The sequence below is a fragment of the Crotalus tigris genome, unplaced genomic scaffold, assembly GCF_016545835.1.
Source record: "Crotalus tigris isolate CLP2741 ecotype Arizona unplaced genomic scaffold, ASM1654583v1 scf7180000024472.5447098, whole genome shotgun sequence".
Taxonomy (NCBI): domain Eukaryota; kingdom Metazoa; phylum Chordata; class Lepidosauria; order Squamata; family Viperidae; genus Crotalus; species Crotalus tigris.
Window position 1 is genome coordinate 2,751,135 of NW_024100643.1, and position 23,315 is coordinate 2,774,449.

Sequence of the window (23,315 nt, forward strand, 5' to 3'; positions counted from 1 at the left end):
ACGACTATTGCAGCATCCCCACGATCACATAATCAAAATTTGGACACTTGGCAATTGGCCAATATTTATTCATGTTGCATTGTCACAATGTCATGTGACCATCTTTTTCAATCTATTGACAAGCAAATTTAATGGGGAAGCCAGATTCACTTTACAACCATGTTATTAATTTAACAATTGCAGTGACTCATTTAATAACTGTGGCAAAAAAGGTCATAAAATGGGACAAAATTCACTTAACAATTGTCCCACTTTGCAACCAGAATTGTAGTCGTTAATTCTCTGTTGGTCCTTCAGAATTTCTTTCAAGACCAATTTTTTTCAAACAACCTTTTCCTGATATGAATATTGCATTTTGATTTTTATTTGCAGTTTATTTCATATGATTATTTTTCTTTTTTGTTGTAGTTTTATTCCTACTATTGTAATTTATATCTATTCTATGTAAACTTTTGAAAGTATTTTTATTGTGGCAGCAATAAAATGATACTTTAATATTAACTTTAATAAATATTATTAAATATTAAACTGTAATAAATGATACATTCTTTTTAATTTTCTTTTACTTATATTCCACACCATTCCTAGAATATTGAGCAGATAAGAATAGGATAAAACATAAAAATATAAAACCAGAAAATAGGAATATATACCTTATTATCTGTGATGTTATATTTTTATATGCATTTTGTGTGTGTTTTTTAAAATCCTATAGAAAAAAACAGAACTTGCTAACACAAGGTTCCAACATAACATAATTTAGTATTATCTCATATAACGGTATGTATTTTTGACATTTTAAAATATGATACTCTATTAATAATGGAGTGTACTGCATACAGTCATAATTTGAGATAAGAGAGTTGAATACTGGTCACAAAATTTCTGAATATTGCTTTGAAGATATTTGCCCCCCATTACAAATCCAGATGCTTCATGGATTGCACTGATAATGACCCAGCAACTAAGTCAAAATGTGGTCTGTCTAATTTTTGTCTTAGTACAACATGTAAATTCAGCTAATTTTAATAGTTAGTAAGCCATGATGAAACAAACTATGATTTAATACAATTATGAAAGGCACTGAGGACAAAAGTTTTTTAGGTTTGCAGTTCCTAAACTTTAATATTCAGCATGCCTAATTATAGCTGCCAATCAAATCTTTTTTTAAAAAATAGAGAATGTGAAATTGCAAGCACAATTTAAGAAAAGAGCAAGCAGAGCTGAGGGGCACAGTAAAATGCAATATCAGTTTAGAGTCTTTGCAGTGTCAAGCAAAGACCTCCTTGAATTCCATTGGCCTATCTAGCACCAATTTAGTGGTCGACCAGATTCTTGTGTATAGGCTTCAATAGTTTGTGTTGCAAACTACATAAATGGTTCTGATTCTTTTACACAATGATGAATTTAATAATTTTATCAATTGAAAGTAGACCTCCTTTCTTTGCAATCTGTAACAAAACTTTTTTTCTTACCGACTTATTAAATTGCTCACTTGCAGTTCCCCATTTGTTCAAATTATTTTTTCCCTCAGTGTGAGGATTCTTTCTTTCTTCTATACTGAATGGTTTTTAATCAGAAAGAGTAATTCTAATGAATTCGTGTCTTCTTTTCTTGAGAGGGATGCTTAATCTCTCTTGAATTTGTCTTCTTCATAACATTTATCATGCTAGGTGCCAAAAATGATTTTCTGTCCCTTTCAATTTCAGTTTGACCAAAAGGATTGGTATATCTGTCCCTAACCCGTCATTTTTAATACAATACATTGGATCATTTTTCAAAAGTAAATCTGAGTTACAGTATACATATTAGAGTAGCCAAGAAATTTTTTCAGTAGATCACTTCTGGGATGAGCAGGTTCTATGCAGACACTCACCATGAAATCAATTGGTTTTACCACTTCACTTATAAATAGATACATCATGGTATCAAGAATATTTCATTTTTCCACCCACTAATTTTATAATGCATATCCTGATTTTGTCTTTAGTCTAACATTTTATCTTCATCATTTCCACTCCTGCTCTCTTTTTGGACGGAAAGCTTGAGGGTAGGGCTTGCCTCTGTTTTATTAATCAGAACGATCTGAAAAGTGGAATAAACACACAGAGGAGGAGAAAAAAGAAGGGAAAAGGGGAAATTGTACAGGTATTTATGAAATGTTTTCCAAGAATTATGGTCCAAACTGTAAGTGATATGTACATGATTTTTCCTTGAGTAACTATTTATTTATAAATGCTAACATAGTGAGCACAAAAGAAACACAATTAGGATTGGGGAGTTGAGGCTTTTAATCTTTATCCCTATCATGATTCCACTGGAATCAATTCTCACTACTTTTGTGTAATTAAAACTTAGTGTATTAGCAACGTATTTTGTAGCACTGGATAGAAACAAAACTAACATTACAAACTGTCAGCTGTTAAGCTCAAATCAGAACTCATTAGGAGGGTGAGTTTTTAATATATAAAATATTAACTGCTAGTCAGCCTAGATCTAATATTTTAACTTCCAATAGCAGGTTTCACAACACATGCTTAGCTTTATATTTAGAAGGTAAATACTATAATTATTTAGATTAGGATATCCACCTTTCTCCCTTGAATAGTCTGATGCTATGAATCCAATCATAAAATGAATTTATAAGTTTTTTAAAAAATTATTGTGAAACATCTAAAATATTGTATAACAGGATTTTCCAAAGCTATTGATATCGACTCCCAAGGATTGATGGGACTAGCTATTATTACTGTGATCAATGTTGCTATTCAAATTACTATTAGTTAAAATAGTATTTATTAAATTATTTTCATATAATAAATATTTGGTGGTTAATAAACAATCTGAAACTTCATGAAAGGATCAATAAGCTGGAGAGTTTAGGGATCCCTGGTATAGAACATTTTCCTGAGTAAGTGTTAACATGAAAGGAAAACTGCACAAGAATAGCATAAAACACTTTCCATGAGGTTTACATATGATACTTTCCAGCATATACTTTCCCAATGTTAGACTTGTTCATCTTCCCCCTTTGATACGGAAGATATGGATACAGACAGCATATGGTTTTTGCTCTGAGTGCAAAGATCTATCAAGCTCACAACAATATCAGTGATATAAAAACTAAGGACAAGGAGCCACCAAGGGTTTTAGAAAGTTGGCAGGTAAAGGAATCCATTTAGTAAAAACCTCTAGCCTGCAAAACTGATTCAAATAAACAAGCCATGAGACAGATCCATAAAGTCTAGGTATAATTACACTCTCCTGAACTTCTGGCCAACAGAGAACACTAAAACCAACACAGCATGTATTTAACTTAGATCTCAACAAATCTGGGTTTAACTTGTAATGTCCACCCAAGGAAAAATAAACAGGTTTACAAGCAGGAAGAGGGAAAAGGGGGCTGTGAGTACAAAGTACGAAGGAAAATTGCAGAATGCATCATTGATGCCTTTAAAAATACTTAAAGTATATTTTTGACAACATAACTGGGGTGAGATGGAGAAAATTTGAAACTAATCTGACTAGTCAGTATTCATTATGTACAGTTTCAAATATAGAAAATATTTAATAATCTATAAGAAAAAACAGATAAATAAATCCCATCATATGATTCCATCACCATGCTAGCTAATTCTGATGAAAATTACAGTCAATATTTTGGATGGAAGGAATTTATGGAAGGCTGAAATTAGCCATAGCACTATGAACTATAAAGCATTGAAATTTCCCTGACCTATAATAAAACTAGCCCTTATCTATAATCTTGTGCTGTTTACATTCTTTCAAAAAAAACATTAAGAATGTAGAAAAACATGTTTGATAGTGTATTTTTCCCATATTCAGATACAAGACAGATACTTTTCCACTAAAACTAGAGTGTAGCCCTAATAAGTTGTTTAAAAACCAAGGTCATTTTTTTAAAAAGTTATGCATCCCACCTCTGGGATTGACACATAGATACTCACTGAGTAGACATAAGTCACCCTATTCCATTCTGCAATCCAATCTTTCCTTAGTTTCCTCAACCTCTCCATTGTAGACTTTTCATGAAGACTAATGAGATTTTAAAAAGTGAACCAGAGAAGAAATAAAAGTTTGAACAACATAGCTAGGTATAGGTAGGGAGTAGAAATCTTTTCTTTCTATTCAGCTGTACATATTCTATTATACAGATTAATTTGTTCTCCTTAGCTAGACACCACTGAAGTAGAGACAAAATGACTGATCAATAAATGCACATGCACAATCTATTTCAAAGTACCGTAATAAGAAATTTCAAGAGGTTCAATCCACTCAGAGTTCATTTCCTTAAACTTAAGTATATAAGCAGTATTTCTAAGATATAAGATTTACCCTGTACCCAGAGAGTGAGTTTTCCTTCATTTCAACTGTTTCCTTGACTTTTTTCTTGTTATTTATAAGTTGAAAGTTAATTGTCTTCGATTTTTGTTACAAGTCTTACTTCTTTCTGAGCCTTTGCTTTCCTGACTTCATCTTTGCAGATTCGTGCTATCTGCTGATATTCTGCCTTAGTTATATGTCCCTCTTTCCATTTTTGTACTTGTCCTTTTTGTCTTTCAGTTTAATAGAGGGATCTTTGTGCAAGCATGCTGGTTTCTTCTTGGATTTCTTGTTTTTCTTTTTCAGTAGTATTGTGCTGGACAGGGACTTTATGATCTTATATTTCAGAGTTTCCCAAGCTTTTTCAGTTGTTTCCCCTTTAAAATTTTCATCCATGGAATCTTTCCTAGGCTCTGAGTTTGTTAAAATCAACTCTTTTAAAGTTTAAGACATTGGTTGGGTTATGTTCTATTGCTTGTGTTCACACTATATTGTATTCTAACATGACATGGTCAATCTCCCCCCAAATTCCAGCAACTTCAACTCCCTCTATCACCTCTTCCCTATTAGTAACAATTAGGTTCAGTATAGCTTTTCTTCTAGTTCCCTCCTCTACCTTTTGGATGACAAAGTTGTCAGCCAGATTGGTTAGGAATCTGTTCAATCTCCCAACTGTTGCAGATTTTTGTCTCCCAGTTGATATCAGGATAGTTAAATTTCCCATTACTACTGTGGTGTTTCTTATATACATTTGTTAATTGATTAGCAAAAGTTCATCTATTTCTTCTGCTTGGTTGGTGGACTGTAGTTTAGATAAGATAAGATAACTTTTATTATGGGCACAACAGTAAATGAAATTTAGTTGCCCGCTCTCAAAGTGAAACACATACATGACACACACTTAAACATACTATGTACAACATATGTATAGACCCACACCCCTACATATACATAACAAATAAATATGAATACAGTCCATCTTGAATATATAACGGAAGGAGGAAGCTTGAGAGTTCACAAGGTTAATGCTGTATGGAATGAAACTATGGCTGAATCTGGATGTTCTGCTACGGATACCACAAAGCCTCCTCCCAGAAGGTAACAAGGAAAACAGGTTGAGAAGAGGATGTGTAGTGTCCCAGATAATCTTATGGACCCTGCTCAAGCAATACTTCTGTGCTATGTCCTGGATGGGAGGGAGGGAGCTGCCAATGATCTTTTCAGCCATCCTCACCACTCTCTGCATTGCCTTCTTATCTGAAGCAGTGATGCTTACAAACCAGACTGTGATGCTGTATGACAGGATGCTCTAGATCGTCCCCCTGTAGAAAGTGATCAGGACAGGGGAAGGAAGATGTGTTTTTCTCATGCAATGCAGAAAATGTAGGCACTGCTGAGCCCGCTTCACCAGTTTCTCACTGTTGAGTGACCAAGCCAGCCTACTCATTAGCTGCACACCCAGGAAATTGATGCTGGTAACCATCTCCACAGGTGAATCATTAATGCAAAGAGAAGTATGGCTGTGTCTTCTTTTTCTGAAATCAATAATGATCTCTTTGGTTTTTCTGGTATTTAAATCTAGTTCCTTACACCAGTTCACCAACCCCTCAACCTCCTTGCAGTAAGCTTCCACCTTGTCATCCTGAATAAAGCTCACTACTATTGTATCATCTGCGAATTTCACAATATGGTTGGTGGCAAACCTAGCACAACAGTCATGGGTCAACAGAGTGAACAGCAGCAGACTTAAGACACACCCCTGAGGAGAACCTATACTCAAGAAAATGGTATTAGAGATATTTGTTCCAACTCACACATATTGGGGCCTGTTGGTAAGAAAATCAAGAATCCAGTTGTACAAAGGAGTGTTTAAGCCTAAAAGGCCCAGTTTGTCCACTAGATGCTGGGAAATAATTGTGTTAAACGCCGAACTGAAGTCGACAAACAACAAATGTATGTGAGTATTTTTTTTCCTCTAAGTGCTTCAAGCTCAGATAGAGAACAGAAGAAATAGCATCCTCCATAGAGCGATTTCATCGGTAGGCCAACTGAAGTGGGTCAAATGCTGGCGGGAGGCTAGATATAATAATGTTGTTTATCAGCTTCTTAAAGCATTTCATAATGGTGGATGTCAGCGCAACTGGACCGTAATCATTGAGGCCTGTAATTGTGGACTTTTTTGTCACTGGCAAGATGATGGCATCTTAAAACACGATGGGACCACTGCCTGCTGCAAGCCAGCTCCTCTGTACATTCCCTGAGGGCACATCCAGGGATGTTATCTGGCCCTGCTGCTTTCCGTATGTTAACTGTCTGCAATGTTTTCCGGACAGAGGTGACATCAAAGCTTAGCACTTGCTCATCAGGATGGGGCACAGCTTTCCTAGCAGGAGTGCTTTCCTTACACCTATAGTAATGTCATTCTTTTTTCCTTTTATATTGATCCATGCAGAGAAGAGCAACTAAGAGGATTAAGGGAGACAGGCAGGAATTGGGTATGGCTAGCCTAAAGAAAAGAAGAAATAGAGGTGACATGATAGCAGTATTCCAAAATTTGAGGGGCTGCTACAAAGATGAGGGGATCAATCTATTTTTCAAAACAGCAGAAGGCAAGACAAGAAACAATGGATGAAAACCGATCAAGGAGAGAAGCAACTTGGCATTAAGGAGAAATTTTTTAACAATGAGAACAATTAACCAGTGGAACAGCTTGCCTTCAGAAGTTGTGGGTATTTCATCATTGGAGATCTTTAAGAAAAGACTGGACAGCCACTTGTTGAAAATGAGATAGGGTCTCCTTCTTAAGCAGGGGTTGAACTAAAAGATCTCCAAGGTCCCTTCCAGCTCTATTCTGATTGATTGATAACTCACCTATTATCCTTCACTGCATGGGAAAAACTAGAATATGGCGTAATTGTTGATCCTGCAGCCTCCTTCATGAAACACAATCACTATTCCTTTACCAACTTAAAAAAGATGCATTGTATCAAGACAACATCTCTACTAATTCTATTTACTGTTTAGATTTATAAGAAGATCCTACAAGACCCTCATGATCCAGTCCTCTTTGAATCCCAAAGCTATGACTCTATTCACCATATACTGTACAGAGTATGCCTTAAGAAAAAGTGAGGTGGACAACAAAAATGAAGGCTGGTACCCTGTGTTTCCCTGAAAATAAGCCCAGTCTTATATTTATTTTTGGTCCAAAAGACCCATTAGAGCTTATTTTGGGGGGTGTTTTATTTTGCAGGCAGAGATGGGGTGGGGGGGTGGAGCTATCCAAGTTCCCTGTGCTTCTTTCCAATTCTGCCTCAAAGCCTTACCAATTCAGTTTTCTCCCTGCCTTCCCAGCATACAAGGCAACCCCTGCCTCTTCTTTCGATTACCACCTCCTCATTTACCAATTTCCACCGGGATTTTCTTCTCCGGGATTTTTTCTTGCAGAGGGTCTACAAATGTGACTTTGAGGCAGCAGCTGGGTCAGTTTCAGTGCCAGGAGTTGGGCTTGCTCCATGGCAGCAGTGGCGGCAGTAGCAGCAACAGCTGGCCAAATCTGCGCTGACCACAGCATTCACTCACGGGCTGCTCTGGGCTGCTCATGCTTCCTCTTCTTTGCATCCCACCCACCAGACATGAGAATAGTGGTGACCTCAACAGTGGCATAAGAGAGGGTGGGTTAGCATCAGATTATTAGTTCGCTTTTTTACTTATAATTCAAGATGGTAAACACTCCTACCTTTATTCCCCATGATAATCGTGTGAGGTGGGTTGAAAGAAAATGATTGGCCTGAAGACACCCAGGTATGATTAAGAGACGCCTAGAATACACAATCTCCTGGCTCCGAGTCAGCATCAATGCAGATAAAGGTTATATGTGAGACAGATAACAAGTATTTCATCATAAAAATAGCAACATAAAAATGATCCCTGCTAAGACATTCTGAGATAGACTGAAACCTTTTGTTGTATGTGAGTTCAATAGTCTCTCTTTCAACTGTGCTGGTGAGGTTTCTTTGTTCCAGAATGGCTGCTTTGGAATCTATAATGGAGTATCTTGGGGGGAGGGGAAGCAGTCATGATTCATAAAAGCATATGCCTTTTAATTACAATTATTAAGTATGAAAATATGTCATCTAACTCTTCCTGATTTTTGGCTATCATAGACTAACACAGCTCCCTTCCTGCAATATATTCAAGGAAGAAGATACAGCATGATCAAGAAGAAGTTCCTGACAGGACTAATCTTTGTGTATTATTTACACTTCCCCACAGGTAGAAAAAAAAAAAACATTCAGAAAGCAGAAACCTCAATTTTTTAGCCTAAAAAAAATTCACTCTGTTTATTTATCCAGAAGCTTCTATCTATCTCCTGCATTCAGCACTTCTAGCTTTGCATTATTCACAGCAATCAGGGTTGTTAATTACACAATCTCAAGTTGTTAACTAAGTACTTAATTAAGCAACAGAAGAAATTGATTTAAATATAGTGCAAGCATCACAGAAGTTCTTTTGCAAGGAATAACCTGACTGTGACATTATGAAAGATAAAATATCTGCTATTTCAATGAACTCAAAGATTGACATATAAAGATCAGATGTTTCAACCAGTCTATAAAAGAGAAATGTTAATCATCAGTGATTACATTGCCAGTGCCCTAAAACAATACAACTACAATTTAAAGAATCGTAATTATATGGACTGCATCAAGTTTTTTCACATAGTTTCTCTCCACTGAAATTTCATAGTACAATCTATATTGGATTCAAATCCACCTCTGTTCAGTCAGTGCATGCATAGAATCATATAACCATATTAGTGCCCAGAATTTAAGTGTGAGATACAGAAAAATCCCTATAGCATGTCAGAAATGATAGGGTTTTCCCTTTCCCTGAATTGGCATTATGCATTTTTAATTTTTTAATTAACTAGATAAAACAAAGACAAAGAATGCACAAAATTATATAAGAAAATAACTTAAGAAAAAAGAAAGCATACAAAATGCATGTATTTATGTTGCAAATATACATACATACAATAATAAAATAAAATCATGATTCATTAAAGTCATCCATGGTTGGCTTATATTAATTAATTCTGCAAACATTTTATATTTAAGGATATTAGGAGTCAACTTCCCTTAGACATTATACTACCTCTTTCACAAGCTATTTTTCCCCAAACTAGTTACACTCAGGAGACAAGGGAAAGGCAAATAGTAGGATTTAATATTCTTTGTGTAAAAATTCAACCTAGGCATCAATGAGAGGTTCTGAGACCAAGCCCTTATTCTATTTTATATACTTAATTCAGTATATCCAACTACAGAAACTTTCCTTTGGGAAAAAAAATAGATTTCCTTAAGGCAATCATCTTGCTTTGAAGAATCCATATATATTTACTCTGAATTGCCAATTCATAAAATGGGAATAAAAAAGTTGGATTGTCAAGGTTTCATTTTATGATCATAGAAATCAGCAAGAAATAATCTACCTTTGATTGTACCAAGTTTTTAATGAGTTTTTGTTTGCTTATTTGTTTATTAAAATCTAGAAAAGTCTAAGCAATTTCCTATACAGTACCTAAATGAAACAATAGGAAGAAGATGGTTTCAAAACATTTTTTCACTTGCAAGGGCTAACCTGTAGTCAGTTTCCTAACCTAATTTCTCTTGATCGTCTAGTTCAGGGGTAGGCAACCTTGGTTCTTTTATCACTCATGGACTTCAACTCCCAGAATTCCTGAGCCAGCCATGTTGAAGTCCACGAGTCATAAAAGAGCCAAGGTTGCCTACCCCTGGTCTAGTTTTTCCCTTGATTTTCTAGTAAGGCAGGGATATGTACAAGGATATGAGAGGGAAGAAGGCAAAGTGGTAAAGAATCAATATGTCATCATGTAAATATAATAATTTACATATTTGTGTCATTCATAAAGCTATACAATAATGGCCTACAGATATTGATATAAAGGTATAGTGGTTAAGGTGTTATCCTAGAAACAGGAGACTGTGAATTCTAGTCTCAATTTAATCCTGAAAGCTGGCTAAGTTACCTTGAGCCAGTCACTTTTTCCCAACCTGATCTACCTCACAAGGTTGTTGTGGGGAAAATAGAAGGGGAAAGGAAGATTAGGCATATTTGCCACCTTGAATTTTTTATAAAAATAATAAAAATTTTAAGGATAAAAAAGTTTAAGAATTAAAATAAAAATAAAAGGGGCGTTGTCTTACCTGAACGCCTTTTCTCAGCAGGATGATGTAGAGTCCAATGGATGGGTTCTATGGCAGCCTTCCTGCCCGGCAGACTGGGTAAAAACTTTGGCCACACCCCTCCTTTGGGCGTGACCCCAGTTTTGACTGAGGCGAGAACCTTTGTTGGAATTGATATGTTAGCTCCTTGTTCAATACCTGCCTAGACCTAATATCTGGGGGGGCTTGGACTCTACATCATCCTGCTGAGAAAAGGCGTTCAGGTAAGACAACGCCCCTTCTCCAGCAGGATGGCTGTAGAGTCCAATGGATGGGACATACCAAAGCCCTCATATCCCCCTGGGAGGGAGTGTCTAGGCCACTGAATCCTGAGCAGATACGACTTGCTGTAGCACTCTTCTACCAAAGGCAGCATCCGCTGTGGCAAAGGAGTCTAAACGTAATGCCTAATGAATACAGAAGAAGACCAGGTTGCGGCCTTGCAAATCTCCTCCACCGACGCTAGTGTTGACCACGCAGCAGATGTGGCTGCGCTGTGTGTTGAATGGGCAGTCACGTGTGTGGGCACTGGAAGTGCCTGCGAGACGTAGGCTTGGGCTATACAGGCTCTAATCCACCTACCTATGGTAGAAGATGACACCTTCTTTCCCATAGTTGATGGTTGGAAGGAAACAAATAATGCTTCCGTCTTATGGAAGGACGAAGTGCGCTTCACGTAGAAACACAGTGCTCTACACACGTCCAGCTTGTGCCATCTATGCTCTAGCCTATGTCTGGGTTTTGGGCAGAAATCAGGAAGGATCAGTTCCTGAGATCTGTGGAAGATGCTGTTTACCTTCGGAATGAAAGCAGGGTCTGGTCTAAGAACGACCTTATCCTTGAAGAAGGTACAAAGGTCCTTCCTCACTGACAGTGCTGCTAGTTCCGAAATTCTCCTTGCTGAAGTAATAGCCACTAGAAAGGCTACCTTCAGCGATAGGTGATGAAGAGAACATGAGTCAAGAGGCTCAAATGGTGCTGATGTCAAGGCTTGAAGAACTTTGGGCAAGTTCCAAGACGGGTACCTGTGTATAACAGGAGGTTTAGTGTTGGTCGCCCCTTTTAAAAAAGCGCTAATCGCTGGATGTTGCGCCAGGGAGGTTAAGTTTTCACAGGAAAGTACAGTTGAGAGGGCCGATACCTGTCTACGAATAGTGTTAACTGATAGGCCCTTATTAAGTCCCTCCAATAGGTAATCTAGGATATTGGGAATAGATACTGCGGTTGGATCTAGGTGAGGAGGGACGCACCACCTGCAAAAACCTTTCCATGTAGCATCGTAGATCCTGTTTGTGGAAGGTCTTCTTGATGCTTGTATGATCGATATCACCCCTGAGGAGTAGGATTGCTTGGCTAAACTTTGCCGCTCAAATGCCAAACGGCTAGTTGTAGCCATTGCGGATCTGGATGCAACAGCTTGCCCTGACTGAGAATTACTCGGTCCGGGGGAATCCTCCATGGGGGTGATATCGAAAGATCCACGAGGTTGGCAAATCACGGGCGCCGTGGCCAATGTGGAGCAATCAAGATTACCTCTGCGCCTTCCAGGATCAACTTGCGTATGGTTGCCGGTATTAATGGTAGCGGTGGAAAGGCGTACAGGAGCTGCGCCGGCCACCGACACCTGAGAGCGTCCGTTCCCTCCGATCCCGGACTCGGGAATCTGGAGAAGAACCTGGGGAGTTGTGTGTTCTTCGGAGTGGCAAATAGGTTCAAATGCGTCTGTCCGAACCTCTGGGAGATCTCCTCGAACAGAGCCGTATTCAGTCGCCATTCCGACTGGTCCACCTTGGCTCTGCTCAGGGAGTCTGCCTGGAGATTCGTCTCCCCTGAGATGTGTTCCGCTCTGATGGAGCTCACATTGGTTTCTGCCCACCAAGCCAGAGCTAATGCCTCCTTCATTAGTTCCGCGGATCACGTTCCTCCCTCCTTGTTGACATGGGCCTTGGCTGCTACGTTGTCTGTTAGAACGAGAACGTGTCTTCTCGTTACTAGGTGGGAGAATTGACGTAGAGCCAGGTGAATGGCCCGAAGTTCCAGCCAATTGATGCTGTGAGAAAGTCCTTCTGATCCTTCTATCTGGGTTCCCAGATGTGCTCCCCATCCGAATAGGCTCGCATCTGTCTTGAGCGTAATCCTGTTCGGCTCCCTGAATATACTCCCCTTGAGTATCATGGGAGATATCCACCAATTCAGTGATCTCAGTACCTGTTGTGGCACCAAGACCTTCCTGTTGGAGGTACTGAGATTCCTCCTCTGGTAGGGGAGGAGGAATCACTGCAACTCCCTTGAGTGGAGTCTTGCCCATGGGACAATGCCCATGCAAGATATCATCTTTCCCAGGAGCTTCGAGAGCTGTATCAGAGGTACTCTCCTGTTTCTCTGAACTTGGTGAACAAGCTTGGAGATGCTGGTCTGACGCTCCTGGGAAAGGTATACCCTGCACTGGGACGAGTCTATCACCGCGCCTAGGTGCTGCAGTTTCCTTGAGGGGGTGAGATGGCTCTTGTCTATATTGACCGAGAATCCGTGCTCTTGTAGAATTCGGATTGTGGTATGGAGGTCTACTTTTGCCTGCTCCTGCGAGCTGGACTGAATCAAGATGTTATCCAGATAAAACTGTACGCGCACCGGAATCAGCCTGAGATGGGCCGCTATTACGGCTAGAATTTTGGTAAATACCCTTGGGGCTGAGGATAGACCGAAGGGTAGGGCCCTGTATTGGTAATGCCAGCCCACGTAGGTAAATCTGAGGAATTTCCGGTATCTGGAATGGATGGGGATATGCAGGTACGCCTCCGTGAGATCTATTGAGGACAGGAGGTCGCCCTTCCTGACACTGGCTAGGATGGATTTCAAGGATTGCATCTTGAACCTCCTGTAATTCACGTAATAATTCAGGCCCTTTAGGTCCAATATTGCTCTCCACCCTCCTGATGTCTTTGGGATCACAAAGAGGATAGAATGAAATCCTCTTCCTTCCTCTCCTTTTGGTACCTTCTCTATGGCCTGAATTGATAGGAGGTGTGCTATGGCCGAGGTAACCAACCTTGCCTTGTGTGCTTTTCTGGAGATGGGACATCTGATGAACCGGTTTGGTGGGGGAGAACAAAAGTCTAAGGTCAGACCATGCCTGACCGTCTCCAAGACCAGGCGTCGGTAGTGGTCTGCTCCCAGACTTCGATGAAATTGCCTAACTGACCCCCTATGGGAGTGTCCTGCCTGGCGTCACTTGGCGCGTTTAAAGGGTCGGCCTCCCGATCCTCTAAAGGAACGTCTGGACTGGAACTGGCCTCTGGCTCCCATGTTTTGGCGATCCTGGGGACGATCCTGCCTCGAGTAGAAGGATCGTGAGCCTGATCGAAAGGTCTTGTCTCCAGTCCCAGGAGTTGCTTGGGCGGAAACTTTGCCTCCGGAACTCCTGACTGCTTCTTCTGTCTAATTTCTTTGATGGATGGACTAGAATCTTTCTCTTATCCCTGCTCTCGCTTACATGTGGATCTAGGATGGATCCAAATAATGATGACCCACTGTACTTGGATGTCGAAAGACGCCACTTGGCCTTCAGATCTGTCTTCCAATTTTTGAGCCACAGTAGTCTACGAGAGGCCACTGTGGCAGCAATAGATCTTGCCGCATACTTGGTTGCGTGCAGTGAAGCGTCAGCCATAAATTGTGAGGCGGCCAATATCTTGGCCAAAGTTTGGTGCGCTCTGACCTGATCTGGAGGTACAGTGGTTTGCAACTCCCGCAGCCACATGATGCAGGCCCTTGCGAAGAAGGATGATGATGTTGCTACCTTGGCCGCCCAAGCTGCTGCCATGTGGGAACGACAGAGGGAATGTTCAAATTTCTTTTCCTCTGGTTTCAAGGCCTCCGCCATGTCTCCTGGAATCGCAGAGGTAGAAAATAATGAGATCAGGGGACTATCTACTGCAGGGACATCTAGCATCCCCGAAAAGGAAGGGGACACATTGAAAAGCTTCCTTTCCACGCTATTGGGTGTAGGTGGAGTTGCGAGGGAAACCCATTGCTCCTCTACCGTGGTGCGGAAGACCTCCGGACAGGGGATGTATTTGTCCTGTGGGACTTTTTTGGCAAAGAGAGGGTTTGCCTCCTTGCTTGTGGAAGGATTCTCCTCCTGGACTGAGGTCAAATTGACCGTAGAAACTGCCTTTATCAGAAGTGATTTGAGAAGCGCTGGATCAAAGAGGCCAGAGCTCGTCGCCTGCTCAGGAGTGCTCCCCTCATCCTCCGAAAGGGGCATGTCTGTCATGTCTTGATCTAATGAGTCTCCCTCTCCTATCTGAGAGGAAGTCTCAGAAATGTTAGTAGGCGGAGCCCTGTTTCGTCCCTTATGGGATGGTTGAAAAGCTAATTGGCCCTTAGAGGCCATAAATTGAGAAAAGGCATCCTGCATGAATGCCTGAAATTGGGCCGACCATATGTCCTCCTGAGCTCTGTCCTTGGACCTAGCTACAGTGGGAAAATGGTCTGGTGTAGATGCTGGTGAAGAGGAATGAGAGGAATCTAACTGTTCGGTTTCCCCCAGAGGAGACCAAGTTCTGAGAACTTCCTGGGAAGTAGGTTCTGCTGAGGGGGCCGGCAATGGGGCAGGGGAAACCATGTTTGTCCCATTGGAGTTAGTCTTCTGGGCCCTGGCAAATTGTCTTTCTAGAGCCAAATGTCTCCTCGAGGCCTCTCGCTCAGCTGTTTTGGATGGTCCCCTTTGGGTAAGGTGTTTTGTCTTCGCTTTCTTCTCCCCCCCCCCACCTCAGATTCAGAGGATCTGTGTTTTTGCTGTTGTTGTGGGGGGGACAATTGGGGGACCTGCATAGCTGAATACGAGACATTGTCTGCCATTGTGCCAGGTACCCCGAGTAGGCAATACCTGGAGTGGGGAATTAAGGTACACAGATCAGTTGCAGATAATTGGGGACTAAGAGCCCTCTTCTGCACAGAAACAATGGCCGGAGAGACAGATTCCCTGAAAGGCAGGATCCTGTAGGGCAGTGACTAAGGGTCACAAAAGGAAAACAGTTAGATAGAATTCAAATTCTCCTCAATTCCTTCACCAAGGTCAGTGGACAGGGATGTCCAGACCTAATAAGACTTCATTTGTAAATTGATAAACTATTTTCCCCGATCTGTGGCTGTAAAAACAGACCACAAGTTATGAGGAGGTAGTTCGCTCTTTCTTCCCTTCTCCTTCTATTACTATGCTGTTGTATTATTGGATAGATAATACTATCAAGTTATCAAATTTGTAATACAAGTAAAAGAACTCCGGATGGTAGATCCACCTAAAATGGCGGATTGAACTTTACTAGTCAAAATGGCGCCTGAGAGGAGGCCATGCCTTCCAACAGCTAACTGAAGATGGAGCCACGAGGCTCAAAATGGCGATTCTTTGATGTTGAAGCAATCCGCCTAGAGGCCCAGAGACATGAGCCTTGCGATGGCACAGCCCCCCCCCCGGACCGCAGCTATCTGCGGGTGGCTGGGAGGTTTCTGGGGCAAGAGGGGAGAAGTTTGAGCCTATTGTCTGCTTCCCCTAAGCGCCGATGGAGGAAGGCGGCTAAGCGGCCTGTTCGGCCTCGAGGCCTGCGCCTTTCAGCTGATTGGGGCGAGCGGCACAGCGGCTCTGTCGGCCGAACGGGCTGGGAATCCTTGCGCTTTACAGCTGATCGGTGTACCGGAGAGCGGTGAGCTCTCCTAGGTATTGACCGGCTCGATTCCTCTGGACAGAATCTCTAGCCCCTGGGGATACTCTCACCACTCCGTCGATCGGCAATCTCCTCCTGAAACGGAGATCTGGCAACGGCTCGGAGCCCCGAGCCAGCAGAGTAGATGACTTTCTGCTAGAACTGGCTAGGTGAGAGAGAGATGGCAGAAAAGGGAAGAATTTTTCTCTTTCAAGTTGAATTTCTCAGGAGCTAATTTTTTTGACTGCTACGGGCTTCGAGACTGAGTCAAAACTGGGGTCATGCCCAAAGGAGGGGTGTGGCCAAAGTTTTTACCCAGTCTGCCGGGCAGGAAGGCTGCATAGAACCCATCCATTGGACTCTACAGCCATCCTGCTGGAGAATGGTAGTTGCCCATTTATAATTATTGTGGTGTGACGTCATTGTGGTTTCACATGGATACTACTGAGAACTCATTTTTCTCACATGTCTCAGACTGCCTGCAGTTAAAAATATGAAGAATTAAAAGTATCAGAACACTGAATAACATATTACATGAGCCTAGGTATTCAAGCTAGTAATTTTGCTAAGTATCTTTATGTATATTAAATATGACCCAACTATGATCCAAACAGAGAAAAATAAGATTCAAATTTGCTCCTCCAAACAGACATAAATTTTGTACTGTAAAAGCGATAGTGATTTTGGATTATTTATTAGAGATATTATGTTTATAAATTATCCTTTCATCCAATAAATGTGTGAGGCAATATACCATTTAAAATCACAGAATCATATCTGATAAAATAGATATATCAAAACCTGTCAAATAAAAAGCAGGACCAGAAATCTTTCTGAAACTGAAAAACATAGACATGTTTTAATCCATTAAATGTTCAATAGAAAAATGCAATTTCCTATCTACAAATTTTAATGAGGAGCCTAATTTTGAATTCCAAATTGCACATGCTCCTATGGATTTTGTTTCTCCACCCTCCTAACAATAAGGATCTTAAATGAATAAGGATCTTAAATGCAATAATCAGGCACGTTCATGTAAATGAACAGAGTTTTTCAAATATGATGGGTACAACTCATTTATTGGAATTGACTAACAATATACAGTAAAGTAGGAACAGGAAAGTATGACACTTTAGATCAGGAGTGTCAAACTCGCAATGTCACGTGACATGTCGCAATGTATCACGACTTTTTTTCCATTGCTGGCAATGGGATGGGCACAGTTTCGGCATGATGCATCCAGCCCATGGGCCGGCAGCTTTAGATGTTGCTGGACTATTTGAATAGAGCAATACCTGGCAATTAAATCCAGCAATAACTGGGCAATTAAATATTGCCCAACTCTGATATCAAAACTCTTTTTAGCTGCCAACATATTTAATTTTATGATGCATGCTTGTACAAGAAATATACAAATATACAATTAGGACATGGATTTAAATGGATTCCTCATTTGAATAAAATTGCATAAAATAATCTTTTTTCATAGCATTTTAAATTAACTAATAAGATTTTGATTTTAAAAAAAACAAAACCTTACCCACATATTTGTTTGTAAATGTATGTATCATTCTTGAAGGCTCAATTATCCTGAACCAAGTATCTCTCCAGTTCCTGTTAGTTTGAAAGTTGTTATTTATCCTTTCTCAAATACAGTCATTCTGGCTGAACATAAGCCTATTTCTATTGTGGAGGATTGGTGTTTTTTTTTCTACAATACTCAAGTCTTAGCAAATCTAAATTGCTCTTATCAACTCTACTATACTTTGCACAGGAGGATCATAATTTTTTGTGCAGATCTCAATGTTAATCCTTAGCATTTCCAGTTAAAAGAATAAGATAGAAAATTAGGTGCTATCTTATACTTTGGTGGTAGATCTTTTTTTATTCAGATAGGCTCCAATTGAACTATTTAAAAGGCTTCCACTCTGGACTTCCGGTGGTTCCAGCGATGACGAATGGTGGCATTTTACAAAGCCGCCCGTTCCTGGTGCGTGTAAAAGCCGCGGGACTTTGACAATCAGCTGTCCCGCAGCTTGAATCTTCTCCCTGGGTAAAGGGAGGAGGAGAGCTCTCAGGTAGAGGTAAGAGCTCCCCTGGATTCCTGTTATTTTGGGGATCGGAGGGTAGAGCTCCCTCGGAGCCTGAGCAACTCCGCGTTCCAGGGAGACTTCATTCCGAAGTTTTTGGGATGAAGCAAGTTGCCGCTTCCACGTCTGCTTTTTTTTTCCAGCTGCTTGTGAGTATTTGAAAGCAGATGGAGCAGACCAGGAGAGACTGTGCTCAAGTTTGATGGTGCCTTTAACCTCAGCAAGTTTCCTCTTCCTCTTCTTTTGTTCACTTTCCCTTTAGAAGAAAGGGAAAGTGGGAAGTAAAATGGCGATCGTCTTTCTTGCCTGATTTGCATTACAAAGTTAAACTTGGATACAGATTAACTTTTTAAACACAGAAGTAAGAATTTGGTTTTTATTCTTTCTTCTTTTTTCTTCTCTATTTTTTTTTCTAAGAATATTTAAAAGAACTGTGCCTTTTTTTTTCAATAAGAATCTTTCTTCTTGGAACTTTAGAAAATGGCTTCAAAATGTCTGCCTCCCGCCCCTAAGGTTCCTATTTCTTCTCCAATGCCTCAGCCTGCATCTCAGAAACCAAAATCACCTCCACCTTCTCCTCCTCCTCCTGCAATTTCTCTTAATGATTTACAAGATGCTTTAAAACAGCATGCCTTGGATATTAAGGAGGAGGTAAAAGATCTTATAATTGCAGAGAGGGCTAATACAGAAGAATTATTGGAGAAAAAGAACAAACAAGTAAGAGACCATATCCTTCTGGCCTTTCAGGGCTTAGCCCTGCACATAGAGAGGATTGATGACCAGATGGAAAAGATTACTGAAAATGCATCAAGGATGGAATTTAGAATGCAGGAGGTAGAGAACAAGATAGAAATTACACAGGATGAACAAATCATTTCAAAATATAGGGAAATGGAACACGCATTGCGTATCAGAGGCCTGAGAGAGAACTCTCCTGGAGGACTTAAAGATGCTTATTGTGAAAGATATTGCTCCTAATATTGGCTGGCGGCCTGAAATAATTGAGAAGGAGATAGAAAAAATTTTTAGAGTTAATTCACGGGTTGCTAGACAGAGAAATCTACCAAGAGATGTGGTTATTTATTTTTCCAGAAGATCTATCCGTAATGAAATTATACAGGCTTTTTACAAACAAAAGTTTCAAATTGCTGATCAAGATGTGATAATTTTAAAAGAGATACCTCCAAAAATTTTAAGAGCCAGAAAAGATTTTACTTTCTTGTCTGATGAGCTAAAACATCGTCAAATTCAGTTCAGATGGGAGATTCCAAGAGGAATAATAGTAAATTATGAAGGGATACGTCACAGATTAACTACTGTTTCCAAAGCAAGAGATTTTTATCAGTCTATCTTAAAAGCAAGATTGTCACCACCTCCACAAATAAGGATGACGGAAGAGTCTCTTATGGCAGGAGCCTCATCAATGATGGTTATGGAACAAGCTGCACCGAATTCTGACATAAAAGAGCAAAGGATGACACGAGCTGCCCATAAACGTAAAGAAAAAGAGCAGTTGCAGAAGAGTGGTGAAAGTTTGGTTGCTACAGAGCCTGTGGGAGGGGCAAGACCAAAAAGATCTTCGACAGCAGATTTGCAGGCTATGCTCCAGAGGCTCCAGGCCGGTGGAGATGGTCAGGTTCCTGACCTGGAATGTTAATGGCTTAAATGTGCCACAAAAACGAAGAAAGATATTCCATTATTTGAAACAACATAATAATGATTTGATATGTTTGCAGGAGACTCATATAACTTTAAAGGATTCTAAATTCTTGATGAATTCCCGTCTGGGCTCACATTTTACTGCTCCAGCCCCTGGGAAAAAAGGGGGAGTGGTAATTTATGTGAAGAAAACTTTTTCAGCTAAACTAATTGAGGCTGACTCTGAAGGAAGATATCTTTTTGTGGAATTATTATTACAAGGCCGAAAGGTTCTTATTGTTGGACTATATGCTCCCAATCAACAACAGAAACAATTTTATAAGTTGCTGCATGGCAAGATATCTCAGTTGGATTATAAATCGGTAATTTTGATGGGTGACTGGAATGGGGTTCTAGACCCAACCATAGATAATAGAAGTTCCTCTAAAACTTTTATTCAAAAAGTTCTTTGATTTAAAGGAAGAACTGGAGCTTATTGATATTTGGCGAGAAAGGAATACAAGTGACAGAGACTTTACTTTTTATTCTGATAGACACCAGTCATTTTCAAGGATTGATTTTTTTTATTACTAGTGACTTCCTCCCTAGAGTGAGGAAGGTGAAAATTTTTCCCAGAACATTGTCAGATCATAGTCCTGTGTGGATGGAGTTATATTCGGAAGATGGGAATAGAAGATCTTGGAGACTGAATGAGAACTTATTTAATCGGGAGGAGTTCGTACAAAAGTGTAAAGAACATTTAAAGGACTTTTTATTATAAATATGAATAAGGGAACATCGATGTCTATGGTGTGGGACGCTTGTAAAGCATATATGAGTGGAATCCTGATTCAATTGAATAAAGTTTTTAGGGAAAAAGGGTTACAAAGACGTAGAGAAATAGAAGAAGAGATTAAATTAAAAGAACAAGAGTTGGTTCTTAACCCTACTGATAATAATTTAAAGGTATCCATAAAGATGCTTAAGGAACAATTTAACATGTTGATGGCAGATCAGGTGGCTACCAATCTGTCGTATATGAGACATAATACTTTTCGCAATGCGAATAAGCCTGGGAAGTGGTTGGTTATCAGTTACGAAAGAAACAGAAAGCTAGAATCACAGAGAAAGTAAAATATAAAGGTACTGAGGTTTTTCAGCAAGATTTGATTAGAAAAAGCTTTTTGGACTTTTACACAAAATTATATTCAAGTGATAATATAAGGGGTTTGGATATAGATAAATATTTACAATCAGTACATTTTCCTAGACTTTCAGAGGAACAACAAAATGGGATGAATAGTTCAATTACTGTGGAGGAAATTGGTTTAGCTATTAAGCAGTTAAAGGTTGGAAAGTCTCCTGGAACAGATGGACTGACTTCTAGGTATTATAAGATCTTATCTGAAGAAATGATAGAGCCATTAAAGGAACTTTTTAATAGTATTTTGTTGGGTATGCAAGTTCCTCCTTCTTGGAAAAGAGCCTTTATATCACTGATTCCGAAGGAAGATCAGGATCTTACAGAGCCTAAGAATTATAGGCCAATTTCATTATTGAATGTTGATTATAAGATCTTTACAAAAATTTTGGCTAATAGACTAATGCAGGTTATGAAAGACTTGATTCATAGTGATCAAGCAGGATTCATAACAGGGAGATATATGAAACATAATGTTAGACAAATTATTAATTTAATTGAGTACTTGGATAAGAATAATCAGATTCCTGTGGCTTTTATCTTTTTGGACGCTGAAAAAGCTTTTGATCAATTGGACTGGCAATTTTTATTTTCTTTGGTAGAGAAAATGAATTTTGGGGATAATTTTTTACATGCACTTAAAGCTATATATCAGCAGCAATCTGCACAAATTGTTGTAAATGGGGGATTGACTGAGAATTTTAATATTCAAAAAGGGACAAGGCAAGGATGTCCATTATCCCCATTGTTATTTGTTTTAACATTGGAAATTTTATTGATTAAGATTCAGGAATCAAAGTTAATTAAGGGTGTAAAGATAAGGAAAAATGAGTATAAATTGCGGGCATTTGCGGATGATTTGGTTTTAATTTTGGAACAGCCGAATCAGGCGATTGATGGTTTATTAGAACTTATAACACAGTATGGGAATGTTTCTGGTTTTAAAGTTAATAATTATAAGACTAAGATATTATCTAAGAATATGTCAGTTAAAGAAAGGGAAAGTTTGATTAAAGCCACAGGTTTTCAGATGGTAAAAAAGGTTAAATATTTGGGAGTATATCTAACTGCTTCAAATGGAAAATTGTATAAGAACAATTATGAACCACTATGGGCAAAAGTCCAAAAGGATTTAAGAGATTGGAAAAAATTGCAATTGTCATTGTTGGGGAGAATTTCAGCTGTAAAAATGAATGTTCTACCAAAGTTTCTTTTTTTGTTTCAGATGATACCTATTCTTAAAAAAGAGGCAAATTTGGAGGAATGGCAAAAGGGTATCAATAATTTTATATGGGCCGGGAAGAAACCAAGGGTTAAATTTAAGATATTACAGGATGCTCGAGAAAGAGGGGGACTTAAGGCACCTAATTTGAAATTATATTATGATGCAGCCGCCCTAACTTGGTTAAGTGATTGGCTTAATTTAACAAATATGGATATTCTTTTTCTGGAAAGTTGGGATTTAATATATGGTTGGCATGCATATTTAATTTTTAATAAGAAAGTTGATCGGACTTTTAAATCCCATATTTTGAGGAATGCCTTACTTCATGTTTGGAAGAAGTATTATTATAGATTAAATTATAAAATACCTATCTGGGGGATTCCCAGACATGCAATTGAGGGAACTTCTAAGGGGACAAATTTTGACAAAATCTCGTATAAAGAATTGTTAATTTGCTCTGGTTCGAATTGGCATTTGAAATCCCTAGACGTATTAAGGCAGCAAAATATTCTACAGTCATGGTTTCAATATTTACAAATAATGGATAGATGGACTGTAGACAAGAAAGAGGGAATAACACTAGAAGATAGACAATTGGTCATTCAGATTAAAAACCAAAGTCCGGCTCATATAAAAAGAATATACAATGTTTTATTAGAGTTAGATTCGGAAACAGAATTGGTTAAAGACTGTATGATTAAATGGGCTCAGAATATACAGGAGCCGATCTCATTGGATTTATGGGAGACAATTTGGATAAGAAATGTTAAATTTACACAAGCTCAAAATTTGAGAGAAAATTTTTATAAAATGTTTTATAGATGGCATTTAGATCCTAAAAAATTATCTTGTATGTATTCCAAC

At 39.3% G+C, this 23,315-nt stretch overlaps 1 protein-coding gene across 5 annotated transcripts in view; it reads right to left on the reverse strand.

Moving 5' to 3' along the window:
• Positions 1-23,315, reverse strand: part of SKAP1 (src kinase associated phosphoprotein 1) — a 502,470-nt gene that overhangs the window by 465,505 nt on the left and 13,650 nt on the right. The gene's annotated exons all lie outside the window — the stretch shown is intronic.